Below are 24096 nucleotides of genomic sequence, written 5' to 3' on the forward strand. Positions count from 1 at the left end.
CGCGTGAAGTGCACCTATCACTGTGCAGCTAGGGCTACTACTCCAGCCCCAAACCCTTTCATTTTGGTGATGCTGATTGGCCAAATATTTTTAAATCTTCCCTAGCAACAGTATACGATTGGTTATTTCGCTACACTTGTAGGGCTCCTTGAGTCACAGCCCCACAAGTGTAGAAGAAGAGAAATGATGTCTGTTGGTGGAAATGCACTGTTAAATGATAGAGTCAATCAGTAGAAGTGTTTTAATAATTCTTATTACATGTAGCCACGTACTATTAAGTAAAAACTGACATTAATAATACTTTTAAAATCTATATATGTTTTGACTTTTCCCCTCCACATCTAGGGAGGCAGCGCCCGAGCGCCCCCTATGGGCCAGCTGCCACTGGCACCCAGTATATATATATATATATATATATATATATATATATATATATATATATATATATATATATATACATATATATATATGTATTTATATATACATATATATATATATGTATTTATATATACATATATATATATATATATATATATATATATATATATATATATATATATATACATATATACATATATATATAGATAGATAGATAGATAGATAGATAGATAGATATTTTTTTATTTATTTTATTTATTTTTTATTTTTTTGTTTCAAGTCCTTCAAATAAGAAGTACTGTATGTCAAATGGACTGTGGCTGTGTAGGAGAAACCAAGAAAAAAGAAGATGGATTATTTTCCTCAAGTTCCAAAAACAGTCTCTCTACTCAGCAAATTTTTGCTCCAGAATGTATAAACAATTTGAATATTTGCTTTATTGGAAGGCACAACCCAAAGCGGGGGGCTAGGGATACCAAAACTATTACATACTGTATAACTCTGGCAGAGTCAGCAGCGAGATCATTGATGCAAATGTAGAAGTTGTTTTTCAGCATAATATTTCTTAGGTAAAAAAGGCTTTGTTTCAGTGTCTCTTTGTGTGTTTCACTCTTTTTTTTTGGTCCTTTACGAGTAGAAGCCACATTAATATCTAATAATAATAATTTATCACAAACCAGTTTCTTGAAATGTCTCTCCTACATGTTTATCTGACATTTAACTGCAGCAGAAACTTGTTGTTTGAGCCAACTGAAGGAGAGTATTTGAGAACAGCTGCCATCTGATTTTATGTCAGAATGTTTACTTCTATTCCAACATGTTAAGTATTAACGTGAAATTATGCAGTATTTAACTTTTTTTTTAGGTAACACGGTTTGATATTAAAAAATAAACACAAAACAAGCTTATTCAGCAGCCTTTCTCAAAGTTTGAACTCCAACCCAGATCCGGACAGATTGGCATGTCAACCTGGATCCAGGCCATGGTGCTGAAAATGTGGGCTGATTCAAAGAATTTGATATATAAAAACAGGGATTTGGGTATTTAATATAGAAAATCTCCAAAGACCAAAGTACCTTATAAGTGTACCGGGTGAATCAGCATTCACAGTGAAAGAGCAAAAAATGGGAACATGTCTTGTCTGCTGCCATCTCTCAGCTTGTTAGTTTTGTGAGCCACTTAGCCAAACCTCAGCTGTCCCTCAGACCAAAAGCCATCAGATACAGACCTGACTGCTGCATAACAATGTTCATTAATAACCACGACATGCAAAGCTTAATGCTTTGTTTATGAAGCAGGAAAACAGCTCTGTCGGCAGGTTTTGTCCACTTGCGATTAGCTGGAACAGCAAAAAGAACAGGAATTGACAATGTGGAACCCTGAGTTGGAGCAAAGAAGATGTCAGGAAACTCACTGTTGTTGCACCAGTTACATCACATTTATAAAACTACTGTGGGGCCTGTTATCCTGCTCATATGTGAAGACTTGTTATTTTACAAGTAACAAGATGGCATCATTAAAAACTGCAGTAGTACTATTTTCTGTGAGTAACCTTCGGTACGTCAGCCCCCACCACATCAGAAAATATTTTCTCATCAGTCATTGTGAGCTTCACATGCACGTCAGCGTGAGTCATTGGTATAAAATGTGATTTGACTGAATTTGACTTAGTAAAGGGCCTTGAGATGACATGTTGTGAATTGGTGCTGTACATTTAAAATTTTATTGAAAAATTGACTTGAATGACACCTTAAACTAACGTCTTTACAAAAGAAGAAAAGATGAATCAAAAGCTGAATCAGAGCAGTGTTATGTCTACTGAGATATGTATAATGCACACTCACTTCACTTTTCTGATGAGGATTGTAATTTTGTACACTGTTGATTTCCCACCACTGTGCAACTCTAGTGCAGTTACACCCTCATGATTAACACATGGACTGATTATGTGGGGGAAAGTGGGACTTGCAGCTGCTTCCATCCACTGTTGCTCTGTTTTACATTAAGGGCATCATTATGGGCATCTTTTTTTAAATGATGCCCACGATTTTTTACGGTTCTTGAACTAAAGTTTTTCTTTCTTGTTTTTTTTTTAGTAATGTAGTTGTTCAGCACTGGTTTATTAGATACGTAATTTAGCTTATTCAAGAGATTTAGATGAAAATCTTTTCAGAAAAGGTTAACAAAATAGAACAATGGATCAAATATATCTCAACCACCTGTGTGCTGTTGCAAAAAAAAAAAAAAAAGACCACATACTTAAAGAAAACCAGATAAAAAGGGAATGATGATACTACAGACTCTTTAGCTCACATAATGGACAACGTTAATAAACTCAAAATTGACAGCCAGATTTCTTTTCGCTCTGCTCTGACTGTAAAACTAGTAAGAAACTGATGGGTCACAAACAACAGGACAAGAAATCAACCAGTCCAAAGAATCTGGCAGAACTGGTTGTCTTTGCAAAGATTATTGGGTGTGAACCCAGTAAATACAATCTCAGAAACTTGTTTTTTGATATGCATTATAAGCTTTGATAGATTATAGGGTTATATAATTTTAACAGGCTTTAGCAGTGTAATTGATGTTTATATCTTGTTGTTAGGTTGTTATTTTCTAAAAACGTTTGAAACTTTTTCTCACCACTTTGCATGTTAATTATTGCTTTTTATTCTAACAGGGACTAAATGTGATGCTTTAAAGACTTTCACTTTCTTTGTACATTTTATTTTTTTCAAATAAAAATGATATTTTAAATAAGCTGTCAAGCCATCACACTTTAGGGATCTTAGACATTATATGTGGTTGATTCTGGTGAACCTTATGCATAATTTAAGGCTAAATACATTCAAGAACTTTACTAATTGTAACTTTACAGACATTCTGGCTGAGGAGCACAAATTTACCTCTGTTTGATTAGAGAGCTATATGCATGCTGTGTTGAATATAAAATCATAATCAAGGATGGAAAAGACAACTTGAAGCGAGTAAACATGTATGAATCCCCCCCTCTACCCCATACACAGTGCCTGTCCTCCTCTGCTGTCTTCTCCTTTTGCACCTTGTCGGTGGAAGCCCTCCACTGAAGTGACAGCACACACCAGAGGCTGGGAGCCTCGTCACCAGATCGAGCTGGCCGCTTCTTTCCCCGGGCATTGCAGTACTTCCGGTACACAGCCAAGCCAAGCGTGCACAATCCAAGTACAGCTTGCCCTCACACATGCACATGGCACATGTTCATTTGCACTGGAAAAAGCTTTCAACATAACTGCATGTAATTTCTGAAAAACAGTGACGTCTGCTACACACAACATCTTTCTAATATCTTAGCATCAACACACATATACCGGGACATACCAAGCCAGCACTTGTGTCTCCGCATCCCATCAGACAGCCAGTGCTTTATACCTAAATATGTTCTCCAATTCTGTGGGGCACACACAGGATCCAATGTTATCCAGTGGCATCCTGGCCCTTTTCTGTGCCTGTTGTTATCACTGTTTTCTTTTGAGCATCCTACTGCTCTGGGGGTAGTCTTAACCCAGGAACACCATCAAAGACAGAAGAAAAAAAAGAACACCTCCACTCCCCCCGCCCCACCCCTCCCACACAGAGGCTTGTGTGTATATGTGTGTAAGTATTTATTGTGTTGTCTCGACCTCAGGCCATGGACATTCCCTGCAACGTTGGAGATGTTGCTTTATGCGACAAGTGGCAGCTGGGGACAGTGCAGGTTTTCCACTGTGGTTAACCCTCAGCATGCTAAAAAGAAGAACAGGACAGGGAAAAAGTTTCAAAGCGGGTTTCACCCACAACATAACAGAAGAAAAACCTACATTCCCAAAGCTTACAGTGATACATCATCTGTCTAGTTTAACACATACATTTCTAGATTATCGTACTTTGAGTTTCACCTAACCCCATATTTTGATACACCCAGTTGTTTGTAATTCAGATTGTTCAAATGAACAACTTCATGCGTTAATTCTTCATTATCCTTGACCCTTTTCAGATCACAGTACTGAAAACCTTCCTTTGTGACCAACTTTGGTATTCTGATCCAAGCTGATCCAGCACTGAGGGTGCTTTCAGAAATGTATCTGGGACTGCAGAACAAAATGGATGTGGTGTGTAATGCTAAACATTCAACTGAGCAATGTGCATTAGATGTAGCTGACATTCACCCTATATTTGGATGAGCTCTATGTTGTGATTAGTGGAGTTTATTGCATAAATGTCTGGGTATCCAAAGTATAGCGAGTCTGCTGACAGATTTTATCTAGATTTTCATGCAAAGGATGCTCAATTTGTTTTTGCAAATCAGACTTGTATTTTAAAAAACATCAGTTGAAGAGTGTTAAAGAGGAATCTTGAATAAGATACCAGCTTTCTGACTAAGTTTCGTTGTATGGCCATATATTATTAACACCTACAATCTGCGGCGATTGGACTTTCCAGAAAAAAAACAAAAAACGTGTTTGGGTTTAACTTATTTTTTTCCTTGTACTTGTGTTGTCCCCTGACAGACTTTGCCCCCTGGGCAGTTACCCATAAAACCCAGATCAAAAACCGCCATTGGATCTAATCCTGACAGAAGCTGTCCAAATTCATTCAATGCCTTAAATACAAGCCAAGTTCTTTCACTCCCTCCTTAGTAAGTTGTTATCTGCACTGGCTCCTGCAAATCAATGCTTAGCAGGGGCCAACCTCTGTTCAGAATATACAGACGCTGGATTATTATCCATTGGCTCTGGTCTGTTTGAGCTTGGGTACCTTGCTGCTGCTTTTGGTTTTGTATCTCGTCACTACCACACACTTATTCCACACTCCCATCTTGCTCTTACACATCATGACATTTGTGGCCTTGTTACAGCTTTCAGATTGAAAGGTACATGTGCAGACTTTAACCTGTGCTAAGGTTGCATGGTTTTCAGACCCAAAGCAGCAAGTGCTTCGCTTGTAGCTGGAGTGAACTGTTTTCCACAAAAGATGAGGGCACAAAAGAGGCAGATTGCGAGATAATAAGCGCATAATGGATATTTTATCAGGAAATCTGCATTGCTATCCTATCGAGTATGATGATGCAATTATCTCTTGATAAAATCAACAGTAGAACTGAACCAGCTACAGTGAGAAAGAGAAAAGGAGAAACGAGGGTGAGAAAATTATGATAAGCAGTGTGGGGGAAAGTGAAAACATTTATTTTTTTCACATTTAACAACTACTTTCTACTTGTCCGGGAGCAGTTTGATGGCATATGTTGTAAGTTCAAGTTTCCACTTTGTCTGGTCCTGCCAGAGTAGAATCATAGTTATAGTAATCATAATAGCAACATATTTAAAATTAAAATGTTTAAAGCATGTTATTTATATATAAGTAATACAAAAATAGTTGCTCAAGAAAAAGATGGACATCTCTCCAGTCACTCCTGTGGTGTCCTCCTCCACGAACCTAATATGTGATGGAGTGGTGAAAAAGAGTACGCTACAGGTGATACTTTAACCGAGTCATGAGTTGATGAATAGAGAAGTGGTTGGCAATGGGAATGTTGGGGAAAAAAACTTGTTTTACTGTTGGAGACAAAAAATAGCAAAGCTTCTTTCACGTGTAGGTGTTCAGTAAAGCAACAGTAACTGTCTTTGAACAAATAAAAAAATGATTAATGCTAAAGTAACAAAGGCATGAGAATGTTCAGCTTGTTACATCTGCCATAATTCAAAAATGATTTACTTTGAACTGCAGTGTTAAAGTCTGTTAATCTAAAATAATTTGCAGAAGTTTGGTTTTAATGAGCTCCTTCTAATGAAGCTTCCCCAGGAAAAACAAAAAAACAAAGCATGATCACATTGTTCAATTTCCTCTGCAAAGTCTGACATTTATGATGTTTTTAGTTTTTTTTTATTATCAAGCAAATAAACAGGACAGAAAATGTACCCAGACTAGTTGAGGGGCAGTCCAGTACTTCCACACTTGTCTTAAAATGTCAATAGTAAGTTATTTTTTTATTATCTTCTTGTAAAACGCATTGAATTTAATTCTTAGAAATAATCCTGCCATCACAGTTGAGCTGATTATAATTGTCAAGGTCACTTATATCACCTGCTTTTCAGATTTTTTTTTTTTTAAGTTTTGCTGTTAACACTTTAGATGTTTTCTATGCTTAGAATTAAATTCTTTCACAAAATCTGCAACACTGATTCATCTGACCACAATCCATATTTCCACTTAGAGAGGATGAATCTCAGATGTTCTAGGAGTCCAGAGAAACCAAGGCTATCACTGGAATAGGGTATTGCTTTAATAGAGAAATAGGCCTCCTTCTTGCTAATGATTTATCAAAGTAATCCCTTACCCACAGAGTTTAATGAGCTATTAATAAAAACTTTTTTTTATGAAGTGCTGTCCCATGTGTCCATCTTTCCTTGAATTGTATCAGAGTATAAATAGTATGTCATGGCAGAATAGTCCCTTTCAATTTTTTTACTTTAAATTCTGTATCCACATTCTAAGCATGTGAACAATAGATGAAATACTGAAACATAGAAGAAAACTCAAAAAAACTATATTTTGGACTGTTTTGCATTTAGTTCTCTGTTATATATTTCCACAAGCCTTCACCCAAATCAAATCAATCCAACACTAAAGAACATGAATGATTTCTCTCAAATCTCACAGAACCAAGCTGCTCATCTGTTTACGTTTTCTTTTTTGAGGCATTTACATAAATAACCAAAACAGCAGCTTGTGTGTTTCCCCGGTAACACCAGGTGATTTACCAAGGCAACCTCCGCCCACAGAGACAGTCTGCCGCATTCCTCCGCTCTGGAGGAAAACTATACACTCGGTGGGACTGATGTCAAGTTAATGAGTGGAACACACAGTACACCATCTAACTGAATTGACTTCACTTTTCTTTTGTAAATTGATGAAATAACCGGGCAGGATTACAGACAACTTGACAGTAATGGCTGAAAGGTATTTTTTTCAGAGGTTGTGCTAAAAGTGGTGTCAAGAAACCAAGATTATAAGAGAGTATACCAATAAACAAATACCAAACGTCATTAGTTGAGTTACAAACAAAGCTGGGAGAAAAACACTAATTCAATAAGTATTTAGTTAGTTTCTTCAGGATGTTTTTGAAGAAGGTGGTGTTTTTTTTACTTTCCTGAAGTTAGGACACAGGATTTGCTCACCACATTGAAAGACCTGGATTCACATTTTAATTACACAAAACCATTTTTGGCAAACAAAGAACATGTCAAATGGTTAACAAGAGAGAGAGTGTGTTATTTCTATAGGTTTATTTTGTATCTAATACCAGTATAGACTGAAAATTACAGGATCTGCTAACATTTGAGTACTGAAACTGGAGCTTTCATAACACTTTCATGAAAGTCACTGGGGAAACTCTTACAGCAAAATGTGCTTTGACCTCATAATGCTTAAAAAACAACTAAGTTTTCTGAGGACAAACACAGCTTCACATCATTACAGTTGCTGGCTTTTTGTGCTCTGATATGTGGTTGTTAAATGCGGTCATAAAAATCTATTTACCTGCTCTGTTTTTACCCTGCTCCTTTCATAATCGTGAACCCCCCTCACTGAACCAAAGGGGATTCAATGCATAAAGAAAATGCATGGATGGATCTAATGTACAATGCGCACATTTTTCTTGTATTTAAATAAATATTACAAAATTTCAGCTATTTCTATTTTCTTTTCCAAATTATTGTAGTTCATGCTCTGGAACATTTAAAATGTGATATGGATGTATTTACTTTATCAGGCTTTTTTACAATAGACCGATTTAAATATTCTAACCAATTCTCAGACCATTCATTTAGAATTGGGGCAACCTCTCAGGTAGTAAACGATGCAACTCCTTCAGTCTCCCACCAACAGCTTGGCTGTTGGTCCTCTTCTGCATTATTTTCTCATATTCATCCAGACTATCACTCAGTACTATCTACTCAAAATCTCTCAGCTCTTAAGTAAGAGCATCTAACAATTACCTGCGGTTGTTAGATTAGACCTGTGAAAGGCCTACCTTTCACAGGTCTAATCTATATTTCCTAGACATATCCGCCTTATTGCTTTTCATCCCTCTCCAACACCTTCTTAGACTCAATACAATTGAACTTTCTGCACCGAGACCTGCAAACCAACTCCTCACTTCCTTCGCCTTGTGAGGTGCTGCCTATTCGTTTCACACCTTGCCCTGTCAGGCCCAGCTCAGTCCATACCCTCTCTACGCCTTGTCAGGCACAATCAACTCCTTGTCCCATTCATCGTTCATCCTCCTCTCTCTATGCCTTGTCAGGCTCATCAACCCTCTCCTCACAATGACATGCTCCTTTGTCACATCCCTATGCTTCCAATTGACCTCCTCTCCTATCACCACACTCTTAGGCTTCCATTCTCAGATCCTCCCATCCACTTTTTTGAATCCTTCCAACTCTGCTCCCTTTTTGGGGGGAAGACTTCCCTAATCCTGTCCCGTTTTCAGCTTTCCCTTTTCACTTTTGATTTTTTTCACTTGGCCTCAGCACCCTTTTTTGGGGGGAAGACTTCACTAATCCTAATCCTAAAATGAACATCAAAGATTAAAGACATTCACAGCTTTCTCGTCTTCTGCCGGGGTCCGAGTGCCAAAAAACCTTTCTAATAAATCTAGCTCATTGCCTCTTTTTGTCTGTGTGAAGCTCTCCAGATTGAAGTTAAGATTGGACGAAAGTTCAAGCTGGAAGACTCACACCGGCACACCCGTTTCCACTGATCAACTTCCCATGTGTCCGTACGCCAACCAATCTACGTCAAGTCCTCATCCTAACATCCCACAAGACTCTGCTTATAAGGCTCCCCACCCATGGATTATCCTGCTCTTCAGCTGAGCTTCGACCCTCCTACACCACATCTCCTTTGCGCTCACAAGCTTTACCTGACTTCTTCTCTCCTCTGGCTTCTACCACAGGTGTCCGGACCCCGGGGGAAGACTTTCCTAATCCTAATCCTAAAATGAACATCCAAACTCATAGACATTCACAGATTTCACGTTTTCTGCCACAGTCTAAATGGCAAAGAACTTTTCTAATTTATGTCAATAAATCTCGCTGATTGCCTCTTTTTGTCTGTGAGTCTCTTCAGATTAAAATGGTGGAGATAGTGTGTTCAGGGTTAAGTGCAGAATTGGTTTTTCACCACACATTGCTCTTTGCAGGTGGGTCAAAAACATAAATTTTACTCTCATTGGATGACCACACCTTTCAAATGTTTAGTACACCCTCTAAATGAGTGTGGCAATGGATACTTCTTTCTCTTCTTGCTATTCTTTCATAAAGGCCAGGTTTGCAAATTGCATGATTAATAGTTTCCTGTAAACATATTTCCCACCCAGGTAGTATTGCTATACCATTTCCGAAGTTACCATGGGCTGCCTTGAGTTGTGTCTTGATTATGACTAAATGTTTTTCTTTTATTTAACATAGCTGTTTCTCAGTGTTTCAACAGTGATGCCAAGTGGGTAATCCCTACAAGGGCAGCAGAGTTGAGGTGACCATGTTTTGACTTACCAACATCCCGGGAGAGACACTTAATCACAGCATTAAAAGCTGTAATTTTCATCAATAAAACTATAACCAATAATCCTGTCACTGGGATTGAATTTTACAACTTGACTCATTAAAAAGTCAGTTGAAAGATGTAACTGTCAAAAATTTAAAGGGGTTTTGCTGACGCAGAATTTTGTGTTGTATCGCTTCCAAGGCAAGAGAACGAGAGAGACGGCTCGAGTTAGGATAACAACCCATTATCGCCATAAACTTGAGATCATTTCCTTGCATGTTCTTTGCAAAACTGTATTATAACATTTTAGAGTCAAAAGAAGCCTGTAATACTTAGACGTTTAATAAATAAAGCATGAGACCCAAAGAAGCAGAACCCAAACACACACACAAATCAGTATATGAATATACATATCTAAATAAATAGTAATTATTGTATCTGTTCTTTTATAAAATATGTCTTTGATTCTTCAGCATTCCAGTTCTAATTGGGGTTTATTCAAGGTTATTTTTTGCGTAATTTTACATTCATATTTTTAAATGGCCAGGTACGCCAGCCAGATCAGTGTGTATCCATGTTGCTACAGTTTTGGTTTACATGTGACTTCATTCGGGTCTATAATTGGTTATCTAAAGATTTACATTGGGGCACAGCTCTCTGTGCCTGTAGCCAATCAGCATTTTTTGTGTCATTCATTTGTGTCAATCAAATTAATTCATGATACCTTTTGATCAAAGTCACAGCCCTGACAACTTAGATGCACAAGTATGAATGTCCCTGAAAAGGAAATAGACAAAAATAACAAGTTCACAATTCCACCGGGTTTTTTCCACCGGAAGAACAGCATAAAAAGGAATTTAGACCGGATCAACCAGACTTAAAACCCAACAAGAGGCAAGAGAATTTTATTGTTTTTTATTTATTTTTAAGTAGAGTTTGTTGTGTTGTAATACTGTGGCCTCAAGTGCGCCAGCTTAGATGTATCAGAGTAAAAGGGGGCTTTTTGTGTTAAAAAAATAAAATAAAACCCTACATATTTTTTCCTCAATTTCACAAATCTGAAATGGCTATCATAAAATACCAAATATATTACATTGTAGATTGTGGTTATACAAATATATAATATGAAACATTTAAATTTGTTTGAGAACTTTTGCAAGACAGCAGTGGCGGCTGGTGAAAAAAAAATCTTGGTGGGGCTGGCCAATAGATTTCCCTGCCTAACCCAGTACATGCATTTAAATTAAAAGTCGGAAAATTACTACGATTCCACAATAAGCATTTAATTAATAAAAAAACATTATTCACAAAGGATTATTATTTTTTTTTTGTCTTGTTAATCCTTTTCACAGACTCATGCCAGAGGTTTGCATACATTGTACATGTACGTATATTATTACGAAACGAACGTTTACTTCTTGACTTAAATATGTATCCTATTTTTTTATTTATATAATGATTTAAGTAGAACAATGACTAGTGCAAAATTAAGTTGTATTTACCGGAGATGAAGTGTAGACTGCAAATTCTGTCATGGTATGATGGCTCCCACTGTCGATTGGCATCCTGCATCCTTTTCATTGAAATTATCCATTTCTTTCTTCTTTCTTCGGTAAACGAAAGAAACGTACATCCGACGATTTGGAATGCCTCTGTGTGCAACCGGGAGCACAACAAGTAGTAGGCATTGTTTAGATTCCAAAAATAAACTAAATGTACGCTCTAATTCACCCGTTTTGTCACGCTGGTAAGCGAAAACAGTACTGTTTTGCCGACCACCGTTACCCGGATGTAGCGCGGATGTAGCTCGTGACGTCACGCGTGAAGTGCACCTATCACTGTGCAGATAGGGCAACTACTCCAGGAGCCCCAAACCCATTCATTTTGGTGATGCTGATTGGCCAAATATTTTTAAATCTTCCCTAGCAACAGTATACGATTGGTTATTTCGCTACACTTGTAGGGCTCCTTGAGTCACAGCCCCACAAGTGTAGAAGAAGAGAAATTATACGTCTGTTGGTGGAAATGCACTGTTAAATGATAGAGTCAATCAGTAGAAGTGTTTTAATAATTCTTATTACATGTAGCCACGTACTATTAAGCAAAAACTGACATTAATAATACTTTTAAAATCTATATATATTTTGACTTTTCCCCTCCAAATCTCCACAAGACAGTTTCATGAATATCATTACTAAAAATTTTTTTCCCCTTTTAGACAATCCCAGATCGTTTTTGGAGATGGAGTAATATACTTGTATTCTAATGTTTGTTCAAAAGCTGGAAGAAAATGTATTTTCCCCTTAGTTTTCATCTTAACAGAATTTTCAGTCCTTATAACCTCATAAGGTCCCTTATTAAACTTTAAAGCATTAGTTTTATGACCCACATTCAATAAACCTGTTCAACAGAAAAGCAAAATGTATTTAGTTTTAACACACATAAAAGTGGTTTTCAGTATTTGTTTGCTGTGGTAAAACACTTAATGTCCTCTCTCTGGCCGTAGCGCTGATGTGAACGGTTTCCCAGTTAAAAGTTATGGGAGATGAACAGATGTGGTGTCTGGTCCCCTCACAGCTACCAGTCACAGAGTTTATCATCCTTTTCAGATAAACTGAGAAGAGAAGATTAGCAGTGCAAACACACATTAAACTTAAATTACACCAGCATCTCTCTCTCTCTCTCGTTGCCACTCTCTGTTCATGTCTGCCTAGAGGGCGAATGAGGTTTACCTTAATTCCAAATGAACACAAAAGCCATTTTCTTTCCCTTGCATTGTCAGAGTACAATCAACAGGTTTGTGTGGGGGGAAGTGATTACAGAAAAGGTTCTTGGATAAAGTGCCTGACTTGTTGTTCCCAGCTGAACAACAAGCAATGCAACCACCATCACGAAATCCACAAAACAAGTTGCTAGTGTTATTGGGGTTTGTCAGGGACACAATTACATCTGCTTCAGCAGCAGCTCCTACTTTCAGGCCTTTATGTATCCTTGGATCTTTTTCTTTTCATTTTTGACTTTAAAACTGTCCCCATGACATAAGTCATGTATTAAATTCATAATTCACATTTTAATCCGCCCAGAACAACTAACAACAATGCCTTTGTGAAAGGAGTTATCTGCTAGTGAACATTTCAGTGCTTCAAAAACATATTGATGATTTACATTGTAAGCATTTGTTTCCAAATTTTCCGACACCAAAATAATAAACTTAATTATATTTGGGGGAGGGGGGGGGGGTGATGTTTGTCCTAAACATACACAAAGCTGTGAATAATCATGAAATGGAGCAGAAAATTATATCAATTTTAATCTTTTTCACAAATACAGCTGGCCTAACTGTGACTTGTACATTCATTTTCAATATAGTCAGGTAAATATAGATTAATAACCATGTTGCTTTGCACAAAAACATAAATCATTCAACAAAATCTAAAATCCATCAAAATAATTACTCCCTCTTGAGAGCTGACCTTTTTATTAAACTGGAACCCAATCCACAGATGTGCAATGTTCCTTAACTTTGTAATTCTCAAGGTAAAAAATAAATAAATAAATAAATAAAAAAATTCAAGGTTAAATTGATGATTTTCTTCCAATTTACTCATTTTATATGATAAGCAATAAAAGGTTTAATGTGTGAATCAAGAGATCATCATGGCAATTCAAAATAAGTCAGTTTAGACGAGATAATTAATTGTTGATGGCCACAAAGCAGGAAGAGGAATAAACTAAGTTATCATAGTTTTTCCAAGGTTTAATAACTGGGGTGAGAAGGATAATCAAGAAACGGAAACAGACCCTCGTAAAAATAGGAAGTAAAATATTTTAAAGACCATGAACGGACCATGAACCACTGAGATGGGTCTCTGGAGAACCCAGAACAACTGACAAGGCACTAGAGAATGACTGCCATGTCCGGAAATATAGTCTAAAATAAGACAAACACCGGAAGCATGCACATGAAAGGGGAAAAAAACAAGACAAAATTCACTTCTCCAGAAGGCACATTCTTTTTCTTTTTTTTTTCCAATAAACCAATAAATAAATCCAGAAGGCACATTCAATCCATGCAGACATAAACTGAGTCTGGGTCATAATTTTTACTTTTAACATGACAATGACTCAAAACATATGCCGCTGGAGATGAAGAAAGACCTCCAATAAGACCAAAGTAAATGTTATTAGCTCCACACACGGGGAGTGACAACGACAGCGACTAATGGCTTTCATCGCCACCGTGGTGAAGACCCAACACACGGGAGGCAACAGCGATGGCAGCATTTCAAATTGTGCTGTTTGATTGCTTGTTTCCCAGAAATTTTATTGGTTAGGAAATTGGAAGGCTTTTGATATTTTCAAAGCAGTCTGTGACCAACAACGAAGAAGAGTCAGAAGATAGTGTTGGAATTGACTGAATTCTTGCTTTTATGTATACTCTACAAAAATATACATATACATATAAAAAATACAACCATGTTCCTCCTATATTACAAACAAGGAAACAGCATGGAGAATATCATAATTTTAAGGGCGGACCTTACGGCTGATCCAGACACATGGCTGTAGTGCCAAGCGACAGCGATGAAAGCTGAACATTGTTCAACTCTCTTGTTCCATGTTGCAAGCCTGTCGTGCATGTCTATGTGTGCAAGCTCAAAATTCTATATGCACAAATTTCGCCGGCCTCTTGGCTGGAGGAGGGCAAGCGACTGTCACCTCATCACATAAGGTCCATTGGAAATGAATGGAGAGGGATCGACGTCGCTCCCCGTGTGTTGAGCCCATTACTGACTGAGCTACACAAGAAAGCCACTTGAAAACCCTCCGAAATGAAATGAAGAAGCTCAGTTCAGCCAGAACGCCATCAGGCTGGACAAGCAAGGAGATAATCCATTACAGAAAGCCACCAAGAAGCCGGTCATAACTCTGTTGAATCAAGAATCATTTATTGTCACCATGTGCAACCATGGTGACATTACTTTTGAGACAGACAACAGCCTAGAATGTACAGAAAAAAAAACATGACACGCAAACACAACAAACGTATTATGTAAAGTTTTTTTGAGCATGCAAGATTAAAAAAAAGTACAAATCAGAGTCTGAGAGCTCTGATCAATCCCTTAAGGAGGTATATGATCCATGTTACATAGACTAGTCTGTCCTTCATGAATCTCAAGTAATCAGGTAAATTTTGTGCAATGATCTTGAGGCTTCATTTATAGAAAGTGCAATCTGATATTCCTGAGAATAAGTGTAAGTAATAACAGTAGTGTGATTTTAACATATGATGGACCACAAAGTTCTCAGCAGGGGGCAATAGCCCTCACAGCTCTTGGAATGAAGCTGTTCCTGAGTTTATTAATATATATATATATATATATATATATATATATATATATATATATATATATATATATATATATATATATATATATATAGGTACTACTTTGTCTTGGTCTGTCACATAAAATCTCAGCCAAACACATTAGAGTGAGATTAGTATCACAAGAAATGAAATTGTTAGAGGTTTGAAGACACTGTAATTAACCCTCGTAATCTTTCAAAAATTAGATCTATTATACCTACAATGCTAATTATGGTAAGCACTGGCTAATCACTGCAAAAATTTAGCTGTTTAATTCACTGTAACCATAAGCATGGTTTAAAAAGTCAAGGTAAGGAAAAACAAATGTGAGATGCTCCAGCTTTCTGACCATTCTCTGCTTCACCTTGGTAACTGCACTTAGTGCTGCAGTTTCTTTAATAAAAAGTCTGAAAAGGGAGTAAAAAATGTGCACTGGCTTAAGTACGAGACGTTGTTTTCCTCTGCTGTCGTGTCAAAGATGTTTGATTACCTCAATGCAGCTGTACCTCGCAGTGACGCACGCTGTACACCTTTATGAAAGACATGTCATGCCATTGTCGGAATTATAAAACTAAGAGGAATGAGCAAAAGCCTGCATACCGACACCTACTTTCACATGTGAGAGGAAGCTCACATGGGAATTTTCAGTGAGTAGGCAAGTCAATGACAAACATCTCCTCTGAAAAGAAAGACGAATAAATCAAAAAATAATGAAAAATGCCAAAAGCAATAGTTATGTATTCTGTCAAATCAAAACTTTAAATTTGTACACCTATGTTTAGGTTTAATATGCAAACAAACGGTGTGAATAAAATTATCTTGTGTTGAAAAACTGAATTTAGGATTAAATAGTTATCAGTAAAAGGACAATGCTTTAATCATGACAACAATTAGCAACTGAATTATTGCAAGAAAGAGTTGTCTTTTTAAATAATGCCTTTTTATGCTCTATTCTGTCTGATGATTTTCTGAACATTTGTGCTTGAGGCCATCACTGGAGTGTGGGGATGTAGTGGAATATGTTTGGAAACAGAGTGAAATTACCCAGAAGTATTCACACTACCCTCCGCAATTGGTGGACGAAAATTACCCATATTTATCTGGCCACCACTCGAAAGAAGGAGGATGGTGAGGTAGGTTAAAAATAAATCTCCCATAGTCACTGGAAGAAAATTACAGAAAACAGTTGGATTTTAGGGTCAACAAGTTTCCATAAGAACCACTAAACCATCCACAAAACACATCAGGGGGACAAGAAAATAATAAAGTAAAACAGTGGTTAAGGTCCACAACCTGGTATATAATTAGGCCTGGAGGACTTAAAAAGAAGGCTAAAATGGAAGAAATTATATATTAAAACCTGCATTGTTTGGTTGAACTCCCCATTAAATCTGATGAATAATTTTGTCAGTTTTTAGGTTGCTAATAAATAAAGGAACTCTATCTGTATTTAGTGTGTTAGTATTAACGGTTAACAGAAAACATCTGAAACTTATTTACGACTTATTTCAAATTCCTGTAGAGTGGGGGACAGAAGGTGTTCAGGCCAGTAAAGAAAACCAGAGAAGAAGAAAACAGGAAACGCACAAGTACACCTGACCAAACAACTTTCTTCTTCTTGTGCATTCAGAAAATAAATGCATTCACCTTTTACCTAAGAACCAAATATATCATTTAAAATTTGGCTTTTTACAAACTCAGCAGTGTATAACCTGCACTTATGAGGTGTTTTTTTGTTGGTAGTCCATTAACAGGTATGACTACCCCACATAATATTAAAGACAGAAAAATATCAGTAAATCATCAACAATAGGAAACTTATGTCTTTTATTAAATTAAGTGAGATTATACAAAGCATTACCCATATTTCTCTTTTAAAAAGTAACAAAAACAGATGCATAAAACATTATGAGACGTGGCGCTGGATATTTCTTCTTAAGTACAAGCTTATTGTCAAGATAGGTCTTAGAATTCACTACCTATTGAGTCCATAAAAAAGAAAAATGTCCTTTCTAAATAATTGCTTTTTACCCGACCATTCTTCTCCTGCACACATTAAGCTAGAAAGCATTGCTGCTCATTTTTAAAGTGACCACTCCTGTCTAAATGAAGCAATATTTGACACATACATAACGAAAGTAGGTGAATAATAAAAAGCCATAATTTCTCCAGAGAGATGACTTTTCACAAGTCCCATATTCCATAAGTTGTCTTGCTATTATAGAGTGAAACGAAAAAGAAGATACTGCAGTCTCAAACAAAAATTGTGAAAATGTGACAATCCTCCTTCAGAAAAATAAATGTCTAAAAGCTGTTGACTTTCTCATTTGACAACATTTTTTGTTAAAAGGAACTTATGTGCCAGAAATGTTTGTTCCCCTGAGCTTTAGTTTAGTGAATGACGGCGAACCTGCCAACGGCAAACTTCCCAGCCTCGAGATAGCTGCTGTTTTACAACAGGCGCACACAGTATCTTTCGTTTCTTCTCCCCTTTAAATGTCCGCCGGTGACCCCAAAGATACTCTCTCGCTGTGCTGCGCCCATGTTCCTGTGCATGTGTTCAATTTCTCAAGCTGTGTGTTTGCAGGAAACACAAAGAAAGAAAGGCGGTCAGACAAAGACAGAATAAATGCTCATAGCTCCCTGAGTCACCCTGCGGACCGACCTCTTATAGAAAAGATCTTTTCATCATGTAGCGGCGAACACCCCACTACCTCCCACCCCTTATCTCTTGAAGTGGAAAACAGGGTGTGAGTCAACTTCACCAAAGAAAGAGACTATTTTGCTCTCTAAACACGCTCATCTGATGATACAAAAAGATCTGCTGCAATAATTCAGCGTTCCCTCTGCTTGGATTTTAACACTAATTGTGAGAAAGTGGCTCATACTTTCTGTGGAGTGCAGAGTAATTAGAGTGTGTATGTTTCATTTCTGCTCCTATAGAAAAAGCACAGCTGCAATGGCTTTTAGTATGCACTGTGCAGTCAAAAACACCACAGGGAAGGTAGGGGTCTACTTGAGTTATATTTTCTTTACTAGAAAAAAAAATACATCCTCTGAATAAAAAGTCTGTTTCTTAACTTGGGACATGACTTATTTACAATTATGCAGAAAGATTGGTTTAAAAACTTTACTTAGTCTTCAAAAACTGTTCCAAAAATGGGCACTAAAGTGCTTTATTGGTATTTAAAACTCAAACCAAAAGAAGTGGACATCTGTACAGTGTGTATTTAATTGTAAATGCATACAGGGAAAATGTATCAAAAGTCTAAACACTGTCTGGTTTCAAAAGAACAAATGAAAGATTTTTGTACAAATAAATGTACACATTTAGAAAGTCAAGTAATTTATTTATACAATTGTTTAATGAAAGGATTGAGCATAGTGTTGTATAGTGTTGGCTAAAATTATTCATACCCCAGATTGAAAGGAATAGTTTGGTTTTAACCTAACCATCATGATTCCTCTAACTGGCAGTAATGGTAAAAGCGTTTGAGGCATCCAGCCAGAGTTTGAATTGAACCCCTTTTTTCCAAAATAAGACACCCGGCTCATTTTCCAGGTTGAATGAAATTAATTTTTAGCACTGCTCTGCCAGTGGTAGGAATAATTTGGGGCTTAACTGTAAGAGAGTGATTTTGTTATGAACTGCAATGACCTAACTTAATAAAGATATCATTTTATTACCTTCCTCACTTGGCACCATCTGAGATTTGACCTAATCATACTTGCTTTAAGCGCTGCAGCTGTTTTTCCCTGCAAATAGAGTATATTGCAGATCAGCTTTTTTCAAAGACAACATTATAGCTGGATTGACTCATAAATTAATCAACCAAATAATTAATAAATAATTTTAACTTAACCCTCAATAATCAAGAATATTATTGTCATTATGTCACCATAATGACATTTTGGTGAGACACCGTATTAGGATTCACACAGATTAACACGTAACACACAGACACAAATCAAGACATACTGTTCTAATAGTTGAATGCACCGAAAACAGGGAGAAAGAAGCTAAAAACATGCAAACATTTCTTAGCAGCTGATGAGATTTAAATGCATAAATGTCAGAAAGACGGATAGTTAATTTACAGATGGTGTAAATTACTGCGCAGGTGCATGAATGCACTTGACCGACATTCCTGGAGAAGTTAAAAAGGGTGCAAATAGTCATTAGCAAAAATTAGAATCTTCAAGTTAAAGAACTGTGCAATTTTCATGGATGCCCCAGAACCCAAAAGTGTGCAAATCCTGTCAGCACCATAACATTAGAAGGAAGAAATTATAATTTTAATGTCCTACACAATTAAGGGATATAACATGTGCAGCAGTTTCCAGAAGTAAAACATGCTGAATCAGTTACCTTCTCCTTGATAAGTTGCCTAATTTACTAGACCTTTGAGAATTCGTTTTTATTAAGGTGTTTTATCAAGCTGCAGTTTTGCAAGTTAAATGGTTTGAATCTATTTTGAAGCAATTTATAATTTAAAAAGAAAGTGCTGGACTCTGACCAGATTTTCCCCGTGTGTCTCTATGTTGCCCTGTGATGGACTGGTGACCTGTCCAGAGTTTACCCCGCCTCGTCGCCCAATAACCACTGGAGATAGGCATCAGCACCCCACAGATAAGCAGTGCAGATAAGAAGACAACGGATGGATAGATGGAATTTGACCAATTTAATTTACATCAAGACTTTGACTAGGCCACTCAGAAACCTTCATTCAGTTTACTTCCAATTTAGAGGTTGACTTACAGGTGTGCTTCCAATCATTGCCCTCCAGGTCACTTGCGCTCAATGTTACAAACTGATCACCAGTGATTCTACTTCAGGATTTTCTGATAGAGCGAACTGGTTCCATCAATTACAGGAAGTGCTGCAGTGCCTGAAGAAGCACAAGACTATAACACTACTACCACCATGTTTGGCTTTTGTTTTGATGTTCTTCGTTTGTAGTGGGACGCACAACTTCCAAAAATGCCCCACTGTTGTCTTATCATCTTACAGAACATTCTCCCAGAAATCTTGAGAATCATCAAGTTCATGTTGTCATTTGGCAAATATGAGGCTGGCTGTAGACAGACAGAATAAACTTCAGTGAGCCCACATTTCTGCACTAATTTGTTTTCATTGTCTGATGTAACTCTAATCTTAAATGTTATGTTTTCTTTAGCTGTAAGCGGAAAATCTTCACAATTAACAGAGAAAGGCTCAAAAAATAGCCCGCGTGTGATTAATCTACTTTCATGGGTGTGTGTCTCTCTCTCTCTCTCTGTCTTTCTCTCTCTGTGTGTGTATATTATATATATATATATATATATATATATATATATATATATATATATATATATATATATATATATATATATATAAACTTAGAAGCTCCCAGACTGACAGATGTCAATGACCTTGTCATGTGATGTTGAATTCCTATAGATTTGAACATGGTGGAGAGCTTTTTGTTGAACCTCCTCCTACTTTTTCATGGCACTGTAGAGGCTTTTTAACCTAGCTAACCACTTTGGATCAGCATATTGAGAGTGCCCTGCAGGGAAGTCCAATCGGGAAAGCAAAGTACAGACTGCAGTGTCTGGAACATCAATGGTAAGTGAGTTAAATCAGTCATTATTTCAATACTAATGTAGACCATGTAATACTGATGAAATGTGTGTTAATTTACCATGCTTTAAGCCAATTGAGTTGTCAAGCATATGCACTTTCAAGCATGCACTGTGAGTGAAGCTTGTTATCTGCAAACCCCTAATCAGATACACCTTGCTTTGGACATGCCTGACATGGAAATGTCTGTTAGTGAGTGTGAGACTATTGTCTGAGTGATTGTGTCCTGCAAGTAGGGCCAGAGCATGAAAATAACCTTAATAGACAAAGATTTGCACGATTAACTTCACAAACTATGGACTTCATTAGATGGCTCATGGCTCTTATTTTATTAATTCGTCAATTTATGTGTATTGATATATGCCCCAGTCAATTGCAATTTACATGGGGAGATTGTGTTTAGATTAAAACAAGTGATTGTAATATTTTAGACACCCAGCACAGTTTAGGTCAGTCACTACAAAAAGTCATGTGTTGCCACTTCTATGCACTTGAAGCAACTATAAAATCTCTGATCTTAAAGAGATTTTTCCTGAGGTAAAGGTTACATTAAAAAAGTAGAGAGGAGGTAATAACAGAACCACTCAAGCAAAGAGAATGTAGGTCAAAAAGGTCAAAAATGCCATCTGCAAGGGGCTTCTGATGTGCAAATTTAACTACGTGGGAAGTCTTTAAAATATGTTGCAGGTCTGAAACTGTTATTTGTCATGAAAGTGAACAACTGTGAAATCAGACCTACACCTGTTGATGTGAAACAGTGTAAAAATAGGCTTTTGTCTGACTTTGCATACCGCAAATGAAGTTTTGGTTCTTTCATGCACAAAATGACAATTTCTTGATTTCTTCCACTGGGTAATTAGCAGGAGACGTTTTGGCACCAACATTGACAAACAAAGCAAAATAAACCAAAATGTGTATAAGAAGGCTTTAGACATTAAGTGGGATTTCTGGACTGACCATTTAATTACAGCGACCAACACATTTCAAATCAAACATGTTTTTTTGGATTAAATAAGTACCACTGGTAAAACTGGTCGTTGCTTGCCAATATGCTGTATAAAAGAAAAGACAGATGTTCTGGACTAGGAAAACTTCATGGAGATATTTCAATTAAGGCATTATGACTTACTAATTAAGTATTCTGAAATATATAGATAAACACACAAAGTTTATAATGTCAAGGACAAACTATTAGATTACAGGGTTATTACTTTAAATAGGTACACAGACTGAACAGAATATTTATTTTGATTTTGATCATTTTGATCATGCTTTAAACTTCCTGTTTGCGGTAAGGCGTATTCTGTCACTTCCTGTTGTTGCTGTGTGAACGACGGAGCTTTGCTCCAGGCTCTCTCGCTTTTTATCTTTAAACCTCTTTGCTGTAACATCTGTTTCCAAACATAAGCACTTTTAAAACATTGTCTGTGGCTGCTCATCACGTTTGGGAACTCCTCGTGTTTCACACGGTTTGTTCTTTGGCGTGATAATAGGGCGTTAGCCTAGCTTTAGCCTAGCGTTAGCCTAGCGCTAGCCAAGCCTTAGCCTCATAATGGCTTCTCCGTGTCTGACAAAGTCTCCTATCTGCTGCTCTCTGTGTCAGATGTTCAGTTATTCCTCTGCCTCCTTTAGTGATGATGGTACATGTAATAAATGTAGTGTTTTTGTAGCTTTGGAGGCGAGGGTGTCAGAATTGAAGACCCGGCTCCGTGCTGTTGAAAAACCAGCTGATAGCCGCTCTTTTGCTAGCGCGGAGCCGCATAGAGTAACTTCACGTAGCGAACCTAAAGCAGTAGCACCCGAGCAGCCTGGTAACCAGGCTGGCTGGGTGACAGTTCGTAGGAAGCATAGCTCTAGATTACAGACCCCAGATCACCACCAACCCATCTGCGTTTCTAATAAATTTTCCCCTCTGAGCGACAATCTCGCCGAGGAGCCGACCTTAATTATTGGCAGCTCCATAATGAGAAATGTGGCACTAAAGAAACCAGGGACCATAGTTAAATGCCTACCAGGGGCCAGAACAGGCGACATAGAATCCTACCTAAAACTACTGGCTAAGGATAAGCGTAAATACCGCAAAATTGTTATTCACGCTGGCGGTAATGACACCCGGTCACGCCGATCAGAGGTCACCAAAGTTGGTGTTGCTTCGGTTTGTGAGTTTGCTAAAACTATGTCGGACTCTGTAATTTTCTCTGGTCCCCTGCCTGATCTGACCAGTGATGACATGTTTAGCCGCATGTCATCATTCAACCGCTGGTTGTCTAGGTGGTGTCCAGAAAACGACGTGGGCTACATTGATAACTGGAGAACTTTCTGGGGAAAACCTGGTCTGATCCGGAGAGACGGCATCCATCCTACTTTGGATGGTGCAGCTCTTCTTTCTAGAAATCTGGCCGGATTTATTAGTTCTCCTAAACGCTGACAACCCAGGGTCCAGACCAGGAAGCAGAGCCGTAGTTTAACACACCTCTCTGCAGCTTCTGTACTGTTACCCACCCATTATCCTATTGAGACGGTGTCTTTCCCACGGCCAAAACTTAACAGATCAAAAACTGATCTAAAAGGAACAAATCATAAAAACCTAATAAAAATCAATATGGTTCACCTTGAACCTAAAATTAAAATAATAAAATGTGGTCTATTAAATATAAGGTCTCTCCCTCCAAAGACTTTGTTAGTTAATGAATTAATTTCTGATAATCAGATTGATTTGTTTTGTCTCACAGAAACCTGGCTACAAGAGGACTACGTTAGTATAAATGAGTCAACCCCCTCCAGTTATTCAAATTTCCACATTCCCAGATCTGTGGGAAGAGGAGGAGGAGTGGCAACTATCTTTCAGTCTGATTTATTAATTAGTCCCAGGCCAACTAATAATTACAGTTCTTTTGAACATTTAACCCTCAGTTTCCCTCATCCAAACTGCAAAGCAATAAAACCTCTTCTGTTTGTTGTTTTGTATCGTCCACCAGGCTCTTACACTCAGTTTTTGGATGAGTTGTCAGATTTCTTATCTGATTTGGTGTTAAATACTGATAAGGTTATTATAGTGGGTGATTTTAACATCCATGTTGACACTGAATGTGATAACCTTAGTGTAGCCTTTAAAACTATCCTAGATTCAATTGGTTTTGCTCAAAATGTGCATGAACCGACGCAC

The sequence above is a fragment of the Fundulus heteroclitus genome, chromosome 17 (genome assembly GCF_011125445.2).
Source record: "Fundulus heteroclitus isolate FHET01 chromosome 17, MU-UCD_Fhet_4.1, whole genome shotgun sequence".
In the NCBI taxonomy this organism is placed as follows: Eukaryota; Metazoa; Chordata; class Actinopteri; order Cyprinodontiformes; family Fundulidae; genus Fundulus; species Fundulus heteroclitus.